Source organism: Notamacropus eugenii, chromosome 2 (assembly GCF_028372415.1).
Source record: "Notamacropus eugenii isolate mMacEug1 chromosome 2, mMacEug1.pri_v2, whole genome shotgun sequence".
In the NCBI taxonomy this organism is placed as follows: Eukaryota; Metazoa; Chordata; class Mammalia; order Diprotodontia; family Macropodidae; genus Notamacropus; species Notamacropus eugenii.
Window position 1 is genome coordinate 500,250,598 of NC_092873.1, and position 21,455 is coordinate 500,272,052.

General features: G+C 38.0%; 1 protein-coding gene across 6 annotated transcripts in view; it reads right to left on the bottom strand.

Annotated features, from left to right (window-relative positions):
• Positions 1 to 21,455, bottom strand: part of LOC140529956 (guanylate-binding protein 7-like) — a 433,747-nt gene that overhangs the window by 314,560 nt on the left and 97,732 nt on the right. The window lies entirely within an intron of this gene.

Genomic DNA, 21,455 nt, shown 5'->3' on the forward strand with positions numbered 1-21,455 from the left:
AATAAATGAAGTTAGTGTATCTATATGTTTTATGACCAGTCTGAATATGACTCTATGATGTCTAACTCAAAGATTCCCAAACTTTTTCAATTTCAAGACACCTTCACATCTCAGTGTTTTTTCATAGCACCCCAGGGACAGAAGAAATACCTAAGTGTCCCGTTTATCACATACAGTATCAAGTATTTATATCCTAACAACTTAGTAGCCATTTGAAAAATTAACACAAACAAATAAAGAGGAATTTTTAAAATTTCATTCTTAGATAGCCACAATTGTTAATGGGTTGTATGTGCCTGTTGGGCACAGGTCAACTTCTCAAACTTGGAATCCAATTAGACACCATACCTATCCCACCCCCATTTCCTTTTCCAAGGTGATTTTTGCTTAGTGCTTCTTTTTAGCTAAACAACTGCCAAAATCTCAGCTTCACCAAGTCATGATGATGTAAATAAGAACTTACTATGCCAGCCAAAAGCAGAATTGAACAGACTCTCATCTCAAATATTCCAAAATGTCAGTGAAAGGAATGTCGTGTGATCAAACACTAAATCTGTAAGCTGTCTCTAAGCAGTAGCTAGCCTTGTATTGGACAGCTACTGATTAACCCTGTGTTTCCCTTGAAAATTCAAACATCACGTGATGCCCCTGTGAATTCTCTGTGACTCCCTGGGGGTTGGACTGAGGCTCAATATATTTCATATCCAATTCAGATTTCTAGGACCAATAAAAAAAAATAATCCATTTTCCACATGATACCCCTACAGCTATTTGGAGACACCCAATGTGTCCCCTTTGGGCTTCTCACCTCTAAGCCAAACCACCACATTTCTTTCACTACATCCTTCAGAATAATGGCTGTGCCTTTGAAGGTCTCTTTTATTTTTCTCCTTTTTAAAATAAAACTTCCAGGGGGCCAAGCCAAGATGGTAGATTGAGAGCAATTACTCACCTAAGCTCTTCGACAAACTCTTTCAGATATCTCTAAAAACAGAATGTCACCAAATTTTGGAGGGACAGAATCCAATAGGAGACAGACTGTGTCAGATTCACAGACCAGGGCAGACTGGAAGGTCAACGGGTACATTCTATTCCACAGGGGTGGAGGAGCACACAGTGCACAGCTCAGCAAGTCCCCACTGAAGCAGGGTGAAGCAGGAACCCCTGGGGCGGTCTGAAGCAGCACTACAGAGTCTCAGGCATAACATCCCAGGACAGGAGTACAGTGGAACCTAGCAAGTGAGAGCCCCAGAGCCTCAGGTATCTACAGTGGCTGCTCCTGAGACTATCAGCCCACAGACTAAATGTCTGTAAGTCACCCACTCGAACTTCTGAAAGCCAAAATGGTGGAGTGATTTGTAAATGCTCTCTCCCCCGCCCCTTGTTGACACTGAAAGAACCACAAAACATTTCCACAGAAAAATCCTGGATCAGTGGGATCAGCAGAAGGGGCAAACAGTCTTGTAGCACATGAGGCTAGAAAAATCACTAAGGAGGATTCCTCTTGCTCTGGCAGAGGGGGAACAGCACACGACCTGAGTTGTTCCAGACAGCCCTACCTTAGCAAACTGGGAGGAGATGCAGAGCCCCAGGGAGGTGGAGCCCCACAATGACCAATACCAGACCCCCAGGCATGCCTTAGCACCCCAGGGGAATTGGGAAGAGACTAGGGCAGCTGGGATCACCAATGCCTGAGCTTGCCTTTGCTCTACTCAGTGGATGAGACCTCCCATGGCCAGACCACACCTTCCCCACACTTAACAATCTAGGTCCAGGGCTAATCTGGGGAAACACAAAAAGACTTCAGCTGGCCTCTGTTTTAGCACACCAGCCAGATCAGCATCAGATTCTTTAGCTTCTAGCTGAAGGAACCAGACTCCACAACACATAACCCTCATCATCATAAGTAAGAAGCAAAGCAGGAAAGAAAAGACCATAGAATCTTTCCATGGGGACAAGGATCAAAACACAAATACCAAAGACCAGCATTGAGACTGTACTCACATCTGAAACTTCAGAAGGGACTGTGAAGTGGTTGCAAGAACAAAGAGCATTCTTGGAATAGCTGAAGAAGGATTTTAAAAGCCAAATTAGAGATGTAGAAGAAAAACTGTCCAATGATTTGAAAAGTATGAAAAAAGAATTCACTGAAGAGAACAGCTCCTTAAGAAGGAAAATTGAACAAATGGAAAAAAGGAAGTACAAAAACTAACCAGAGAAAATAATTCTTTAAAAAGAATCATTGGACAGATGGAAAAGGAGGTGCAAAAGTTAACTGAAGGAAACCATTTCATAAAAATTAGAATTAGGCAAGTACAAGCCAATGATTTTACGAGACATCAAAAATCAGTCAAACAAAATCTAAAGAATGAAAAGATAGAATAAAATGTAAAATATCTAATTGGAAAAACAAATGACCTGAAAAATAGATCCAGGAAAGAAAATCTAAGAATTATTGGCCTACCAGAAAGCTGAAATGAAAAAAAGAGCTGGGACAATATCTTCCAAGAAATCATCAAGGAAAACTGCTCAGAAATCCTAGGTCCAGAGGGTGAAATAGTCATTGAAAGAATTCACTGTTCACCTCCTGAAAGGGATCTCAAACTGAAAACACCATGGAATATCATTGCCAAATTCCAGAACTATCAAGTGAAGGAGAAAATACTACAGGTAGCCAGAAAGAAACCACTAAAATATCGAGGAGTAACAGTCAGGATCACACAGGACCTTGCAGATTCTACATTAAAAGACTGAAGGAATTGGAATACGATATTCCACTAGGCAAAGGAGCTGCAACTACAACCAAGCATCAATTACCCAGTAAAGGTGAGCATAATATTTCAGGAAAGGAAATGGACATTCAATGAAATAAGGGATTTTCAGACCTTCTGGATTAAAAGGCCAGAACTCAAGAGAAAATTCAGTCTTCAAATGCAAATCTCAAGAGAGGCAGAAAAGGTAAACAGGGGTAAAGAAAAACTAGTTACTCAATATGGGCAAACTGTTTACATCCCTATAAGGGAAGATGATACTTGTTAATCTTGAAAATTGTATATTTATTATGAAAAATAAAAGAGGTATACAAAGATAGAAGGAGCAGGTATAAAGTAAAGGATGTGATGATAAAAATGTGATTTAAGGGAGCTAAAGGATTGTAAAAGGAGATATGAAAAAGAGGAGGTAGAAAATGGTAAATTGCATCACAGGAAGAGGCACAAAATTACATTAGAGTAGAGGGAAAGAGGGGAAGGAGATGAGCATTGTTTGAGAGGTACTCTCATTTGATTTGGTTCAAGGAGGGAACAACAAACTTAATTAAGTATATAAATCTAACTAACTCTATAGGCAGTAGAAGAAAAGGGAGAAAGAAAGGAGAGGGGAGGCTAAAAGGGAGGGAAAGAATAATAAGGATAAAGGGGAGTAAAAAGGAGAGGGGCTGAAAGAAGGAAGGGAAGACTGCAGCAAGTGGTGGTCAAAAATTAAAACTCTTGTGGAGGGGAAGGGAAAAGGGAAAACTAAAAGCACAAAAGGTGGGAAAGAGGATGGAGGGAAAGACAAAGATAGTTAAAATAACTGTAAATGTGAATGGAATGAACTCTCCCATAAACAGAGGTAGATAGCAGAAAGGATCAAAAACTATAATCCAACAATATGTTGCTTACAAGAAACACATTTGAAATGGGGTAATACACACAGGCTAAATGTAAAAGGTTGGAGCAGAGTATACTATGTGTCATCTGATAGAAAAAAAGCAGGGGTAGTAATCCTAATCTCAGTAAAATCAAACGCAGAAATAGATCTAATCAAGAGAGTTAAGGAAGGAAACAATATCCTGCTAAAAGGCACCATAGACAACAAAGCAATATTATTACTAAACATATATACTCCAAGTGGTATAGCATCCCAATTCTTAGAAGAGAAGTTAACTGAGTTACGGGAAGAAATAGACAGCAAAACAATATGAACTTTCTGAACTTGATAAATCTAACCTCAAAATAAACAAGAAAGAATTTAAGGAGGTGAATAAAAACTCTGGATAAGGTGGATATGATAGATCTCTGGCGAAAATTGAATGGGGATAGGAATGAATATACCTTTTTCTCAGCGGTACATGGCACATATACAAAAATTGACCATGTACTAGACCATAAAAACCTCACAATCCAGTGCAGAAATGCAGAGATAGTCAATGCATCCTTCTCATATCATAATGAAATAAAAATTTCATTTAATAAAAGGCCATGGAAACATAAACCAAAACTAATTGGAAACCAAACAATGTAATCCTAAAGAATGAGTGGGTTAAACCACAAATTATAGAAATAACAACTTCATTCAAGAGAATGACAATAATGAGACAACCTACAAAATCTTATGAGATACAACAAAAACCGTTCTTACGGGAAGCTTTATATCCTTGAATGCCTACATGAACAAAATAAAGAAAGAGGAGATCAATGCATTGGGCACGCAGCTAAAAGAGTTAGAAAAAAAACAAATTGAAAATTTGCAAGTAAATGCCAAGTTAGAAATACTGAAAGCCAAAGGAGAGATTAATAAAATTGAAATTAAGAAAACTATTGAACTAATAAATAAAACTAAGAGTTGGTTTTCTGAAAAAAACCCCAATAAAATTGATAAACCTTTGGTCAATTTGATTTAAAAAAAGAAAGAAGAAAACCAAATTAGCAATACAAAAAATGAAAAAGTTGAACTCACCTCTAATGAGGAGGAAATTAAAACAAGAATTAGAAATTATTTTGCCCAACTGTATGACTGTAAATTCGACAATCTAAATGAGATGGATGTTTATTTTAAAAAATATATAAATTGCTCAGAATAACAGAAAAAGAAGCTGAATGCTTAAATAGCCTCATCGTGGAAAAAGAAATTGAACAAGCCATCAATGAACTCTCTAGAAAAAAATATGCAGGGCCCAATGGACTTACAAGTGAATTCTATCATGCATTTAAAGAACAGTTAATTCCAATACTATATGAACTACTTGGGAAAAGTGGGGAGGGAGTCCTCCCAAATACTTTTTATGATACAAATATAGTTTTGATACTTAAACCAGGAAGAACCACAACAGAGAAAGAAAATTATAGACCAATTTCTCTAATGAATGATGCAAAAATTTTAAATAAGTTTTTTTTATATTTATTTAACTTTTAACATTCATTTTCACAAAATTTTGGGTTCCAAATTTTCTACCCTTTTGTCCCCTCCCCCCACCCCAAAACACCGAGCCTTCTAATTGCCCCTGTCTGCCAATCTGCCCTCTCTTCTATCATCCCTCTCTGCCCCTGTCTCCATCCTATACCCCTTTACCTTTATTTCTTATTTCCTAGTGGCAAGAACAGTACTCGACAGTTGTTCCTAAATCTTTGAGATCCAGCTTCTCTTCCTCCCTCCCTCCCTACCCCTTCCCTTTGGAGGGTAAGCAATTCAATATAGGCCAAATCTGTATAGTTTTGCAAATGACTTCCATAATAGTAGTGTTGTGTAAGAACTAATTATATTTCCCTCCATCCTATCCTGTCCCCCATTGCTTCTGTTCTCTCTTTTGATCCTGTCCCTCCCCATGAGTGTTGACCTCAAATTTCTCCCTCCTCTTCATGCTCTCCCTTCCATCATCCCCCCCACCCTGCTTATCCCCTTATCCCCCACTTTCCTGTGTTGTAACATAAGTTTTCATAACAAAATGAGTGTGCATTTTATTCCTTCCTTTAGTGGAATGTGATGAGAGTAAACTTCATGTTTTTCTCTCACCTCCCCTCTTTATCCCTCCACCAATAAGTCTTTTGCTTGCCTCTTTTATGAGAGATAATTTACCCCATTCCATTTCTCCTTTCTCCTCCCAATATATTTCTCTCTCACTGCTTGATTTCATTTTTTAAAAATATGATCCCATCCTCTTTGCTTCACTCTGTGCACTCTGTCTCTATGTGTGTGTGCGTGTGTGCATGTGTGTGTGTGTAATCCCACCCAGTACCCAGATACTGAAAAGTTTCAAGAGTTATAAATATTGTCTTTCCATGTAGGAATGTAAACAGTTCAACTTTAGTAAAGTCCCTTATGACTTCTCTTTGCTATTTACTTATTCATGCTTCTCTTCATTCTTGTGTTTGAAAGTCAAATTTTCTTTTCAGCTCTGGTCTTTCCATCAAAAATGCTTGAAAGTCCTCTATTTCATTGAAAGACCAATTTTTCCCCTGAAGTATTATACTCAGTTTTGCTGGGTAGGTGATTCTTGGTTTTAGTCCTAGTTCCTTTGACTTCTGGAATATCCTATTCCATGCCTTTTGTTCCCTTAATGTAGAAGCTGCTAGATCTTGTGTTATCCTGATTGTATTTCCACAATACTTGAATTGTTTCTTTCTAGCTGCTTGCAATATTTTCTCCTTGACCTGGGAACTCTAGAATTTGGCCACAATGTTCCTAGGAGTTTCTCTTTTTGGATCTCTTTCAGGTGGTGATGTGTGGATTCCTTGAATACTTATTTTGCCCTCTGGTTCTAGAATCTCAGGGCAGTTTTCCTTGATAATTTCATGAAAGATGATGTCTAGGCTCTTTTTTTGATCATGGCTTTCAGGCAGTCCCATAATTTTTAAATTGTCTCTCCTGGATCTATTCTCCAGGTCAGTTGTTTTTCCAATGAGATATTTCACATTATCTTCCATTTTTTCATTCTTTTGGTTTTGTTTTGTAATTTCTTGGTTTCTCATAAAGTCATTAGCTTCCATCTGTTCCATTCTAATTTTGAAAGAACTATTTTCTTCAGTGAGCTTTTGAATCTCCTTTTCCATGTGGCTAATTCTGCTTTTGAAAGCATTCTTCTTGTCATTGGCTTTTTGAACCTCTTTTGCCAATTGAGTTAGCCTATTTTTCAAGGTGTTATTTTCTTCAGCATTTTTTTGGGTCTCCTTTAGCAGGGTGTTTACTTGATTTTCATGCTTTGCTTGCATGTCACTCAATTCTCTTCCCAGTTTTTCCTTCACCTCTCTAATTTGATTTTCAAAATCCTTTTTGAGCTCTTCCATGGCCTGAGTCCATTGAGTGGGGTGGGATACAGAGTCCTTGACTTCTGCGTTTTTCCCTGATGGTAAGCATTGTTCTTCCTCATCAGAAAGGAAGGGAGGAAATGCCTGTTCACCAAGAAAGTAACCTTCTATAGTCTTATTTTTTTTCCCTTTTCTAGGCATTTTCCCAGCCAGTGACTTGACTTCTGAGTGTCCTCTCCACCCCCACCTCACCTCCAGATATGCCCAGCCAGCTCTTGGGGTCTGAGATTCAAAGGCTGCTTCCCAGCCTCAGGGCTTTGGGCGGGGGCAGGGTTGCTGTTCAGTGTGAGATTAAGTTCAGGTGCTCAAGTCAGGGCAGGGCCGCCTCATTGGGCTCAGTTCCCTCAGGGGGTTTATGCAGAGACCTTCAACAATGGATCTGGGCTCCTGCCTGCTTGGGGAGCCCCCTTGTCTGCTCCTGCCTCTGCTGCTGCCTCCCGAGGGGGCCTGAGTTATGGGGGCACCCCACTCCCCTCTCAGCAAACCGAGAAGACCCTCTCACCAACCTTTGGGGCCCGTGGGTGGAGGGATCCGCGTGGCTGCTGGAGATTCTGTCCCTAAAGCCTGCTGAGATCTGCTCCTCACGGTGCCGCGCAGCCAAGGCAGGGCTGGGCTCGGCTCTGGGTCCAGGGCACTAGGGACCTTTTTCGAGAGGTTTTCAGGCTCTCTGGAGCAGAAATCTCATCTGCTCCATTCTGTGCCTTCTACTGCTCCAGAATTCGCCTGTGGTTCTTTTTTTTTACAGGTATTTTATGGGCAGTGGGTTCGGATGTAGCGTATGTGCGTCTTTCTACTCTGCCATCTTGGCTCCGCCCCTTAAATAAGATTTTAGAAAAAGAATACAGCAACTTATCACAAGAATAATACATTACGTTTAGGTAGGATTTGTACCAGGAATGCTGGCCTGGTTCAATATTAGGAAAACTATTAGCATTATCAATCATATTAACAACAAAACTAACAGAAACCACATGATTATCTCAATAAATGCAGAAAAATCTTTTGACAGAATGCAACAGCCATTCCTACTGAAAACATTGAAGAACATAGGAATAAATGGAGCTTTCCATAAAATAATACACAGTATCTAACTAAAACCTTCGGTAAGCATTATATGCAATGGAGATAAGCTAGATGCATTTCCAGTAAGATCAGGGGTGAAACAAGGATGTCCATTATAATCACTATTATTCAATATGGGGCTAGAAATATTAGCTGTAGCAATTGGACAAGATAAAGAAATTGAAGGAATTAGAATAGGCAAAGAAGAAACTAAGTTATCACTCCTTCCAGATGATATGATGATACACTTAGAGAATTCCAGAGATTCAAGTAAAACACTACTTGAAATAATAAACAACTTTGGCAAAGTTTTGGGTTACAAAATAAACCCACAGAAATCTTCTGCATTTCTATATATTACTAACAAAGCCCAACATCAAGAGACAGAAAGAGAAATCTCATTTAAAGCTAAGGTAGACACTATAAAATATTTGGGAGTCTGCTGCTGAAACAAATTCTGCAACTATATGAACACAATTACAAGACACTTTTCACACAAATTAAGTCAGATCTAAGTAGGTGGAAAAACATCAGTTCCTCATAGGAAGGGGGAGTCAATGTAATAAAAATGACAATTCTACCTAAATTACTTTACTTATTCAGTACCATACTAATCAAACTGTCAGATAATTATTTTCTAGACCTAGAAATAATAATATCAAAATTCATCTGGAGAAACAACAGGTCCAGAATATCAAGGGAACTAATGAAAAGAAATCCTAGGGTAAGTGGCTTAGCCCTACCAGATTTTAAATTGTATTATAAAACACCAATTATCGAAATCACTTGGTATTGGCTAAGAAAAAGTAGTGTAGACCAGTGGAATAGGTTAGGTACTCAAGACATGGTAGTCAGTGTATACAGCAATCTACTGTTTGATAAACCCAAGGACCCCAGCTTCTGGGATAAGAACTCACTGTTTAACAAAAATTGCTGGGAAAACTGGATAACAGTGTGGCAGAAACTAAGTATAGACCAAGTCCTGACACTGTATACAAGAATAAAGTCCAAATGGGTACATGATCCAGGTATAAAGATTGATATTATAAACAAATTAGTGGAGCAAGGAATAGTGTATTTATCAGATTTATGAAGAAGGGAAGAGTTTTTGACTAAACAAGAGATAGAAAGCATTATGAAATGCAAAATGGATAGTTTTGATTACATTAAACTGTAAAGGTTTTGCACAACCAAACCTAATGCAATCAGGACTAGGAGAGAAGGAGAAAACTGAAAAAATAATTTTTGCAGCTAGTGTCTGTGATAAAGGCCTCATTTGTAAAATATATAGAAAACTGAGTCAAATGTACAAAAATATAAGACATTCCCCAATTGATAAATGGTCAAAGGATATGAACAGGCAGTTTTCAGAGGAAGAAATTAAAGCTATCTATAGTTATATGAAAAACAATGCTCTAAATCACTATTGATTAGAGAGATGCAGATCAAAATAACTCTGAGATACCACATCACACCTATCAGATTGGCTAACATGACAAAACTGGAAGATGATAAATGTTGGAGAAGATGTGGGAGAGTTGGAACACTAATTCATTGTTGGTGGAGCTGTGAGCTGATCCAACCATTCTGGAGAGCAATTTGGAACTATGCCCACAGGGCTACAAAAAATTTGCATACCCTTTGACCTAGCAATATCATTTCTAGGACTGTATCCCAAAGAGATTATAAAAATGGGAAAGGGTCCCACATGTACAAAAATATTTATAGCAGCTCTCTTTGTGGTGGCCAAAAACTGGAAATTAAGGGGATGCCCATTAATTGGGGAATGGCTGAATAAATTTTGGTACATGAATGTAATGGAATACTATTGTGCTATCAGAAATGATGAACAGGAGGACTTCAGAGAGGCCTAGAAAGACCTAAAGGATCAGAATCAGAAGAACATTGTACATAACAACAACCCCAATGTGCAAAGAATTCTTCTGGTAGACTTAGAACTTCATTGCAATGCAAGGACTTTAATAATTCCCAGTAGTTGCTTAAGGTAAAATGCCTTCCACATCCAGGGAAAGAACTATGGAATTCGATCACAGAAATAAGCAGATCATTTTCTTTTGTATTACATTTTGGTTTGTTTAATGATTTCTCCCATACATTTTAATTCTTCTATGCAACATGACTAAGGTGAAAATGTATTTAATAGGAATGTATGTGTAGAACCTATACAAAACTATATGCTATCTCAGGGAAGAAGGGGGAAGGTAGGGGGAAAGTGGGTGAGGGAGGGGAAAAAATCTAAGATATATGGAAGTGATTGTAGAATACTGAAAACAAATAAAAAAAAAACTTCCTTCTGTAATATCGAGAACTGGGTCTTTATATAGGTCAAATCCAGAGCCCCCTCATGTTTTATCTATCAAACATGCAAGAAGTGTAAAATATGAACATTAGTCCCCGTGTGTATTTGAGGAGTATAGAGGGATTTCTTTAGATCCAGAAAACCTGAGTTCAAGTCCTACCCATGCTAGCTCTGGACAAGTCATTTCACTTCTCAATGTACTAAACAACTCTCTATAACCATAAATTACAGAGAGGATACTGATCCACATTTGTAAGGGAACTTCCACATACAAATGATCCTTTTACTGATTAAATCTTAGTCCCAGAGGGAAAGAGAGAGAGCAGACTCTGATTTCTAACATGATGAACGGCTTGGATGATCTCCTCCCTCTTTAATATGCACACGCATGTAATGGGGTTGCTCATATAAAATAATAATAACGATCCCAGGTAAAGCCTCGCTTCTCCAGTTTGATGGGAAATAGTATTTGTTTCTAGAAACCTTCCAGGCACCAGGGAAGCTGAAAGTGGCCCCAGCTTTAGCCATCTCAAATTCCTGCAGCCTCTGTGCCCCAGGACCTCAAAAATAAACAATGGGAGGCTCCAACCATTTCAATATTCAGTTCCTTAGGCTTCATTTCACCTGGCCTTTTATCTTTGTGGATGCTTTCTGGACTTAACTAGATCTCAGGGATAAAGAAGATCCCCGGACTTTTTCTCTGGTCAAAATATATTCAGGGGCATATCCTACCAGACCTCACCTTATGATGATGGGTTCAGCATTTCCTATGTCTCCAGAGGGAAAAACCTTCCTGTTCTCTCACCATCAACTTGAGCCAGAAAATAAAATACTTTAACCCAAGTGGATTTCAAGGGACACTGCTTTATATCAGGATGAAAAGAAAGAAATAATTCAAAAGGGAAATAGTAAGGTAACAAAATGCAGATAGTGACCAGTCTAGCAAGCCCAGGAGAAACAAACAGCTTGCCTCTCATTCTTTCTTTTCTCCTCCTCTCCACCACACAAAAGAAACCAGGAATTAATTGTCCCATGTTTCATCTAGAGGAGGATAAGAGAAAGCGTAAATCACCTGGCTACCTCAGTTTCTTCACTTATACCAGGAGGAGAATATTAGCACCTACTTCTCAGGGTTGTTGTGTAGACAAAAAAATAATATGTAGAAGGATACAGAGAGGAGGAAAAAGAGGAAGAGGTAAAAAAGGAGGAGAAAGAGGAAGAGAAAACGGAGAAAAAGGAGGATGAAGAGAACAAGATGAAGAAGAGGAGGAGGAGGAGGAGAAAGATTAGTTTGGCAATAAGGCAATTGGCTAGAGCCTCTAAATAGCATAAGGACTAAAGAACACAGTGACATTTACTTCAGATCACACTGCCAGGCCTCTTATTTCCATTCCCTCTCATTCTTTACTTCTCGTAATTGCAAGATAGATGTTCCATCCCTGCTAATGATTATTTCATAGCTCTCCTGCCTTTTGTGGCTAAATTCCATCTAAAGTAGATGCCTCCACTGCCTCTCCTCACTACCTTCTCAACTCTCTAGTCTGCCTTCCAATTTCATTATTCAACTAAAAATGTTTTCTCCAAAGTTACAGTGATCTCCTAACTGTCAAATCTGATGACCTTTCTCAGTCCTCAATCTTCTTGATTTGTCTGCAGCCCAGATGTAGGTCACTCTCCTCTTTTTGATACTCTCTACATTTTTGATACTCTCTACATTTTCCTGTTCCTTCTCCTATATATCTGACCATTCTTTCTCAGTCTCCTTTGCAGGGTCTTCATCCAGGTCATGCCCACTAAACATGAATGTCCCACTCTGTCCTGACTCCTCCCTTTCCCCTCTATAATCTTTCACTTGGAAATTTCATCAGCTCCCATGGATTTAGTAATCATATCTAGCTGATGTATCAAATACAAATGAACTTATCTAGCCCTAAGTTCTCTATTGAACTCTACTCTCACATCTCTAAATGCCAATTAGACACCTTGAAATAAATGTAGATATGTTCAAATAAATCTATTCAAACTGAATTCATTACCTTTTCCCCAAAACTCTCTCCCTTTTAAACTTGCCTATTAATTTCTTGGGCAATACCTTCACAATCCCACAGGCTCTCAACCTAAGTGTCATCATCAATGCTTCACTCTTTCACACTCCCCCCATAGCCAATGTACTGCCAAAGCCTGTCAATTTTACCTTTGTAACATCTCTCCCATGCACATCTATGTCTTTTCTGTCCCTTCTACACCCCTCGTGCAGGCTCTCATCACCTCATGCTTTGACTGTTGCAACAGCCCCCTGCTAGGTGTGCCTGCCACAAGTCTCTCCCTACTCTAGTCCATCCTCTACATATTTGGCAAAGTAATTTTCTTAAAGTGCAAGTCTGACCATGCCACCCCACACTCACTCAATAAACTGCAATGTTTTCCTATGATCTTCAGGATCAAATGCAAAATCCTCCCTTTGGTGGTTAAAGATCTTTATAAGCTGCCTACCTAGAGGCAGCCAAGTGGATGGAAAGCTGGTTCTGGAATCAATCAATCAAATCAATTAATAAACAATAATGAAGCATCTACTCTCTGTCAGGTCCTGTGCTAAGTGATAGACAAAACATAGTCACTGAGGCCCACGAGCTTAAAATTACAATGGGGGTGCAAAAATGTCAAGTTGCAAACAAATATATGCAAAGCAAGCAACATGCAAGATAAGTAGGAAATAATTAAGAAAGGGAAGGCACTGGAATTAAGGGAGATTACAGAAGACCTTCAGTGAAAGAAAGGATTTTATTTGGGACTTAAAGTAAGCTAGGGAAATCTATAGGCAGAGAAGAGGAGGGAGAGAATTCTAGGCAGAAAAACTGCCTGAACTGAGAGATGGAATGTCACATATATAGAATGGCAAAGAGGTCAGTGTCACTGGATGGAAGAGTACATGTCAGGGAGTAAGGTGTAAGATGACTGGAAAGGTAGGAGAGGGACAGGTTAGGAAGGGCTTGGAATGCCAAACAGAGCATTTTGCATTTGATGCTAGAGGCAATAGGGAAGAAAAGGGGACCAAGTCACCAGGCTCAACCTGTCTGCCAAGCCAGCCAATCAGACTGTGAAAGAGAGGTCATAGAGACAGGAAGAGAGCCAGGAGAGGGTAGTGTCACAAAAACCTAGAAAGAAGAAAGGATCAAGTTAAAGAGTTGATCTTTAACTGAAGCAGCAAGGCAGCCTTAGGGAGAGACAGGAGGTAGCATGTGCCAGGCAGAACAAACCAGTACCACCACCTTGAACACATCTGTCCTCAATCTCTGAAGGGACAGGCCAGGATCTACACATGGCATCCTTGTGAACATCAGTGCCCCTCAAACTGCCAGACCTGCTTCCAGCCCAGGCCTCATGCCACCATTGAAAAGAGAAGTTGTGGTGGAGACAGAGCTCACCTGCCTCATGAACAGCATCAGCAACTGGTGACTCCCTATTACCAAGAGGCAGATAAGATAGGAATCCCCAGAGTGGCTACCCCTCACTATTACTGCTTTAAGCCCAGCCCTCATAGCCACCAGATGATGGCATCCACCACACTAATTCATTATAGTGGGGTTCTTTTTCTTGTTGGCCCACTCTTCTAAACTACTTCCTTTCTAACCTCTGCCACCTTTCTGGAGGGAAAGTCTGGGCTGGTCCTGTTACAGCTTTCCTGGAGTGTTGAGTGTGTGTTATTCCAGGATCTCATGAACTGGCTGGGGACCTGCAAGCTTCCAGTGCTCCCAAAGTGATGTGATTCAGAAGGAAGTCTCTTTGCTAGCTGCTTCCTGCCCTGTTATATTTCCCCCACCCCACTTTCCTCTCTTGAGGTTTTTAAGTTCCAGACCTTCCTGACCTATTTATCATTTGCAAAAAGTGAAGAAAAGTTAAGTCTATCAAAGTTGGTCATCGCACAATGTTGCTGTGACTGTGCACAATATTCTCCTGATTCTGCTTACTTCACTCAGCATCAGTTTATCTGAGTCTTTCCAGGCTTTCCTGAAGTCCACCTGTTCATCATTTCTATGGAACAATAGTATTCTATTACATTCATGTACTACAACTTGTTCAGCCATTCCCCAACTGATGGACATCCCCTCAATTTTCAGTTCTTAACCACCACAAGAAGAGGTGCTATTTGTATCCATTTGGGTCCTTTTCCCTTTTTTATGTTCTTTTTGGAATACAGATCTAGTAGTGGTATTGCTGCATCAAAGGGTATGCACAGTTTTATAGCCCTTTGGGTATAGTTCCAGATTGCTCTTCAGAATGGTTCGATCAATTCACAACTGCGCCAACAATGCATCAATGTTCCAATTTTCCCACATCCTCTCCAACATTTATCATTTTCCTGTTTTGTCACATTAGCCAATCTGAGCAGTGAGATGTGGTACTTCAGAGTTGTTTTAATTTGTATTTCTCAAATCAATAGTTACATGACTATAAATAGCTTTAATTTCTTCATGTGAAACCTGCCTGTTTATATCCTTAAACCATTTATCAACTGGGGAGTGATTTGTAGTCTTATAAATTTTATTCAGTTCTCTACATATTTTGAAATGAAGCCTTGATCAGAGAGACTGGCTATAAAAATTGTCTCCCAGTTTACTGCTTTCCTTCTAATCTTGGACGCATTGGCTTTGTTTTTGTTAAAAAAAAAAAAGTTTGATTTAATATAATCAAAATTATTCATTTAGTATTTCATAATGTTCTCTTGTTTGGTTATGAATTCTCCCATTCTACATAAATCTGACAGGTAAACTATTCCTTTCTCTCCTAATTTGCTTATAGTATTATCCTTTATGTCTAAATCATGTACCCATTTTGAACTTATTTTGGTATAAAGTGTAAGATGTTGGTCTATGCCTAGTTCCTGCCATACTACTTTCTGGTTTTCCCAGAAGATTTGTCAAATAGTGAGCTCTTATCCAAGAAGCTAGATTTATCAAACTGTGGATTACCATAGTCACTGACTCCTCTGTCTTGTGTACCTGACGTATCCCACTGATTCACCATTCTATTTCTTACCAGTACCAAATAGTGTTGATGATTGCTACTATGTAATAATTTTTGGATCTGGTACAGCTAAGTCACCTTCCCTTGCATTTCTTTTCACTAATTCCCTTGATATTCTGGACCTTTTGTTTTTCCAGATGAATTCTATTATTTTTTCTAGTTGTACAAAATAAAGTTTGATACTTTGATTGGCATGGCATTGAATAAGTAAATTAGATTAGATAGAATTGTCATTTTTATTATATCAACATAGCCTACCCATGAGCAACTGATATTTTTCCAATTACTTAGATCTGCCTTCATTTGTGTGAAAAGTGTTTTGTAATTGTGTTCAGATAGTTCCCAGGTTTCTTTTGGCAGGTAGATTACCAAATATTTTATATTGCCTATAGTTACTTTAAATGGAATTTCTCTTTCTAACCCTTGCTGCTGAATTTTGTTAATAATATGTAGAAATGCTAATGGTTTATGTGTGTGTTTTTATATCCTGCCACTTTGCTAAAGTTGTTAACTATTTCACATAGTTTTTCAGCTGATTCTCTAGGACTCTCTAAGTATATCATCATATCATAGGCAAAGAGTGAGAGCTTTGTTTCTTCTTTGCCTGTTTTAATTCCTTCCATTTCTTTTTCTTCAAATCTCTTGTTTCACCCCCAGTCTTGTTGGAAATGCTTTTACCTTATGCCCACTGCATATGATTCTTGATCATGGTTTTTGATAGATGCTACTTATCATTTTATGGAAAACTCCATTTATTTCTATGCTCTCCAGTGTTTTTAGTAGAAATGTGTCTTGCATTTTATCAAAAGTTCTTTCTGTATCTGTTGAGATAATCATATGATTTCTGTTTTGTTACTGATATGGTCAATTATGCTGATAGTTTTCCTAATTTTGAACAAGTCCTGTATTCATTGTATAAATCCCACTTGGTCATAGTACATATCCTTGTGATAAATTACTCTGATCTCTTTGCTGACATTTTATTTACAATTTTGCATCACAGTTCATCAGGGAAATTGGTTTATAATATTCTTTCTCTGTTTTGTCTCTTCCTGATTTAGGTATCAGCAACATATTTGTATCACAAAAAGGTTTGGGTGGTACTCCTTCTTTGCCCATTTTTCCAAAGACTTTGTGTGGTATTGGAATTAATTGTTTTGTTTCACTTGTAAACTATCTGGCCCTGGCAATTTTTTCTTAGGGAGTTCATTCATGACTTTTTCAACTTTTTTTTTCTGAAATGGGGTTATTTAAGTATTTTATTTCTTCTATTAATGTTCAATTAATCTGCACAATTTTTATTTTTGTAAATATTCATCCATTTCACTTATATTGTCAGATTTATTGGCATACAGTTGGGTGAAATAGTTCATAATTATTATTTAAATTTCCTCTTCATTGACAGTGAACTCACCATTTTCATTTTTTGATGCTGGTAATTTGATTTTCTTCTTTCTTTTTTTCATCAAATTAACCAAAGTTACATCTATTTTATTGTTTTCAGAAAACTTACTCTTAGTTTTATTTATTAGTTCAATAGTTTTCTCAATTTCAATTTTATCAATCTCTACCTTGATTTTCAGAATTTCTAATTTGGTACTTAATTGAGCATTTTTAGTTTGTACTTTTTCTAGATTTTTTGGTTGCATGACAGATTACATAGTTTTTTTCTCTATTTTATTCATGTAAACATTAAGAGACATAAAATGTCCCCTAAGGACTGCTTTGGCTGCATCCCATAAGTTTTGTTATGTTTCTCATCATTATTATTCTCTTTGATGAAGTTATTGATTCTTTCTATGATTTGTTTTTTCTCATTTTAAAAATGTTTACAGTTTCCAATAAATTTTTTATCTCTCTTTCCATGTCTCTTTATTACATATAATTTTTACTGTATCTTGATCTGAAAAGAATGCATTTAATATTTTTGTGTTTGTGCATTAGATTGTGGGTTTTTTATGACCTAGTACATGGTCAATTTTTGTATAGGTGCCATGTACCCCTAATAAAAAGTATATTCCTCTCTATCCCCATTCAATTTTCTCAAGAAGTCCACCATATCTAACTTTTCTCAAATTCTATTTACCTCCTTAACTTCTTTCTTATTTTATGGTTAGATTTATCAAGTGCTGAGAGGGGGAGGTAGGGTAGTTTTGCTATTGTTCTTGTCAATCATTTCACTTTTCTTCTAAGAATCTGGATGCTACACCACTTGGTCCATAATGTTTAGTACTGATGTTATTTCACTGTCTATGGTACCTTTTAGCAAGATGTAGTCTTCTTTCTTATCTCTTTTAATTGCATCTATATTTGCTTTTGTTTTGTCTGAGATCAGAATTGCCACTTTAATTCAGCTGAAAGGTAATATATTCTGCTCCAACCTTTTACCTTTACTCTGTGTGTATCTCTCTGCTTCAAATGGGTTTCTCATAAACAACATATTGCAGAATTATGGTTTTTAATCTACTCTACTATCTCCTTCCATTTTGTAGGAAAGTTCATTGCGTCTACATTCATTTTAATAACAACTGATTATGTCTTTCTCTCCATCTTATTTTCCCCCATGTTTATGCTTTTCTGTCTCCTTTCTCTTTCCCTCCTCAATAGTGTTTTGCTTCTGACCACCATCTACCTCAATCTGACCTCCCTTGTATCAGCTCCCTCTGTTTTCTTTCCCATTTCCCCCAACTATTTCTTCCTTTACTTCTGCTCTTCCTTTTATACACTCCCTACATTTTCTTTCCTCTTTACCCTTCTTCTTCCTATAGGGTAAAATAGATTTCTATTGTGTATGCTGTTCCCTCTTAAAGACAAATCCAATGAGAGTAAGGTTCAAATAATGCACACCTCCTTCCCTTCTTTAATAGGTCTTTGCACCTCTTCTTGTGATATAATATACCTTTTTCTGCCTCCTCCTTTCCTCTTCACCCTGTATAATACTATTTTTTACCAATTTGTCATTTATATCATTGCATCAATTAGACATTCTCTGCCTATGTACACACCTTCTAAATGCTGTGAGAAAAAAAAACTGTTCTCAAGAATTACAAGTATCATCTGCTTGTCTATTTTAACCTTATTGAATAATATGGGTTTTTATTTCTTGTTTGCGTTTTTATGCTTCTCTTGAGTCTTATATTTGAAGGTCAATTTTTCTGTTCAGCTCTGCTTTTTTCATCAGGAATAATTGAAAGCCCCCTATTTCATTGAATATTCATCTTTTTCCCCGAACGATTATGCTTAATTTTTCTGGGTAGTTGATTCTTAGTTGTAATCCAAATGCCTTTACCCCCTGGAATATCATATTCAAAGTCATCCAATCCTTTAACATAGAAGCAGCTAGGTTCTCCATATTCTTAGCTGTTCTACAATATCTAAATTATGTCTTTTTTGCAGCTTGGAGCATTTTCTCCTTGACCTCATAATTCTGGAATTTGACTACAATATTCCTCAGAGTTTTCATTTTGTGATCTCTTTCAGGAGGTAATCGATCAATTCCTTCAATTACTATTTTGCCCTCTGATACTAGAATATCAGGACAATTTTCCATGATAATTTCTTGAAAGATGCTACCTAGGCTCTTTTTTTGGTCCTGGCTTTAAGATGGACTAATAAATCTTCAATTATCTCTCCTGAATCTATTTTTCATGTCAATTGTTTTTCCATTGAGGTATTTTACATTTTCTTCTACTTTTTTCATTCTTTTGATTGTATTTAACTGATTCATAAAGTCATTAGCTTCCACTTGTCCAATTCTAATTTTTCCAGAATTATTTTCTTCAGTTAGCTTTTGCCTTCCTTTTCCACTTGGCCAATTCTGCTTTCTAAGGAGTTTTCTCTTCAGTGAATTTTTGTGCCCCCTTTTCCATTTGGCCAATTGCATTTCTTAAGGACTGGTTTTCTTCAGTCAATTTTTGTCCTCCCTTTTCCAAGCTGTTGACTGTCTTGCACACTTCTCATTTCTTTTCACAATTTTTCTCCTACCTCTCTTATTTGACTTTTAAAATCTTTCTTGAGCTCTTCCAAGATTTTTTTAGGTTAGAGACCAATTCATGTTCCCCATTGAGTTTTCAGATGGAGGTATATTGATGATGTTGTCCTCTTCTAAGTTTGTGTTTTGACTTTTCCTGTCATCATAATCATTTTCTATTTTCAATGTCCATTTTTGTTTGTTGCTCATCTTATTTGCCTATTTCCTGACTTTTAAAATTGAGTTCTCACCTGGAGCATAGGGGGCACTGTCTCAAGCTTCTTGTGATGGGGGCCAGTTCACAACAGAAATAACAACAATAATAGTGATAATAAATAGCATGTATATAGTGCTTTAAGGACTGGAAAGCATTTTGACAAACTTTATCCTCACAACAATCCTGGGGTTAGGTGCTATTATTGTCCCCATTTTGCAGATGAGTAAACTGAGTCAGAAAAAGGGAACATCACTTGTCCAGGGTCATACAACTCATAAATGTCTGAGTCTGAATTTGAATTCAGATCTTCCTGACTCCAGTTCTTACACTCTATTTCCCTGCCCTCTAGAACTGAATAGTCGCCCCCAGAGTCCAGCCATTAGGAGGAAAAGAGGAAGTCAGGTGGCTATTTAAATTTTTTTTTTCTAATTTATTACTCTTCAGCTATGTACAGAGCACTCACTGTGCTAGTGGTCTGATGTTATATTCTATATTTGGTACCCATACACAGGCACATGATGTTAGAGTGGCAAGTTTACTCAAAGACTCAAATAGGTCTGTGATCTCATTGATCGATAAATCCCTCCAGGTATGCAGGTTCTGGAGTTCCTTCCACTGATTCAGACTGCAACTCATCCATGTTTGTCTATCCTGTATGACTCTCATCCATTCTTTCCAAGTGCTCACCACAGGCTGAATGCCCAATATGCTTGAGGCTTTCTATATTTTCTCCAACATCTTGAGGGCACCAGCAGAGCATTGTGGTCACCCAACTGTTAATCTGCAGATCCTCAGATTCATTCTTGACCACTGCCCACATGGCTACCTTCACTCTGGCAACATACTCTTCTTCAGTGTCCTCCTTTGATTCCATCCCAAAACTCCTTTGGAGGAAGCATTGATGCCAGCCATGCTTACTCCAAACATGGTGCAGCCTATGACTCTTTCTGAACTTGCTCCCATTCAGGTTCCTTCCTGCTCCTTGCTTTTTTGCATGTACACATGTATTATCAGTGTTTAGCAGAGTACCTGGCACATAGTAAGTACTGTGAGCATCCAGTTTTCTCTTCCTGCCATACAAGTTTTTCAATCACATCCTTTACAGCTATTGTTGTTCAGGTTTCTTCATTGGTTATGTGCTGCAGGCTCTCAAACCCCCCACCCACATAGTTCTCCATGTGATGATGACCTTTAATTTATGGAAGCAGTAGCATTCTGAGTCTCTCTGTCATGTAGTAACATCAGTGAAGTGCTAGCATTGAAAAAAAATGCTCCCTTGATGTTCAGGGAGGTTTGGAGGTAATAAACATCTTTCTCAATTTCTCAAAAGCTATCTAGACTCCTCTACCCTTTCTTTTTAAGTCTTGGCCCAGGTCATTGTCCATACTGCCTGTTCCAAATCTACATACTGTGGAATAAGTGCTATAGGATGTCCATTCAGGTGCTTATTGAAATCTGTGCGATAGATATTCTTCAGCTACTTGGTTTCTTTTGTGTGGGTGCCTAGGTCAAACAAAGATTACAAATCTTGTCTACAAGGCTGTGGAAAGCTTTGAAACTGAATGCAATCCACAGAGCATTATTGGCAAATAGGAGCTTGTGAAGGACTTCACCATGCACAAAGCATCCCACCTAAATCTGGAAACTACACTGAATCCCTTCCCATCAAAGTACAAATATTTTTTGGAAGCCATAAAGCCTAACCTGATGTTTGTTTTCAGGGGGTCATTGAAATCACTGGCCTAATTCTGTGAGTTTGTAAGTACAAATATATTTGTATGTGTGTGTACACAGAAA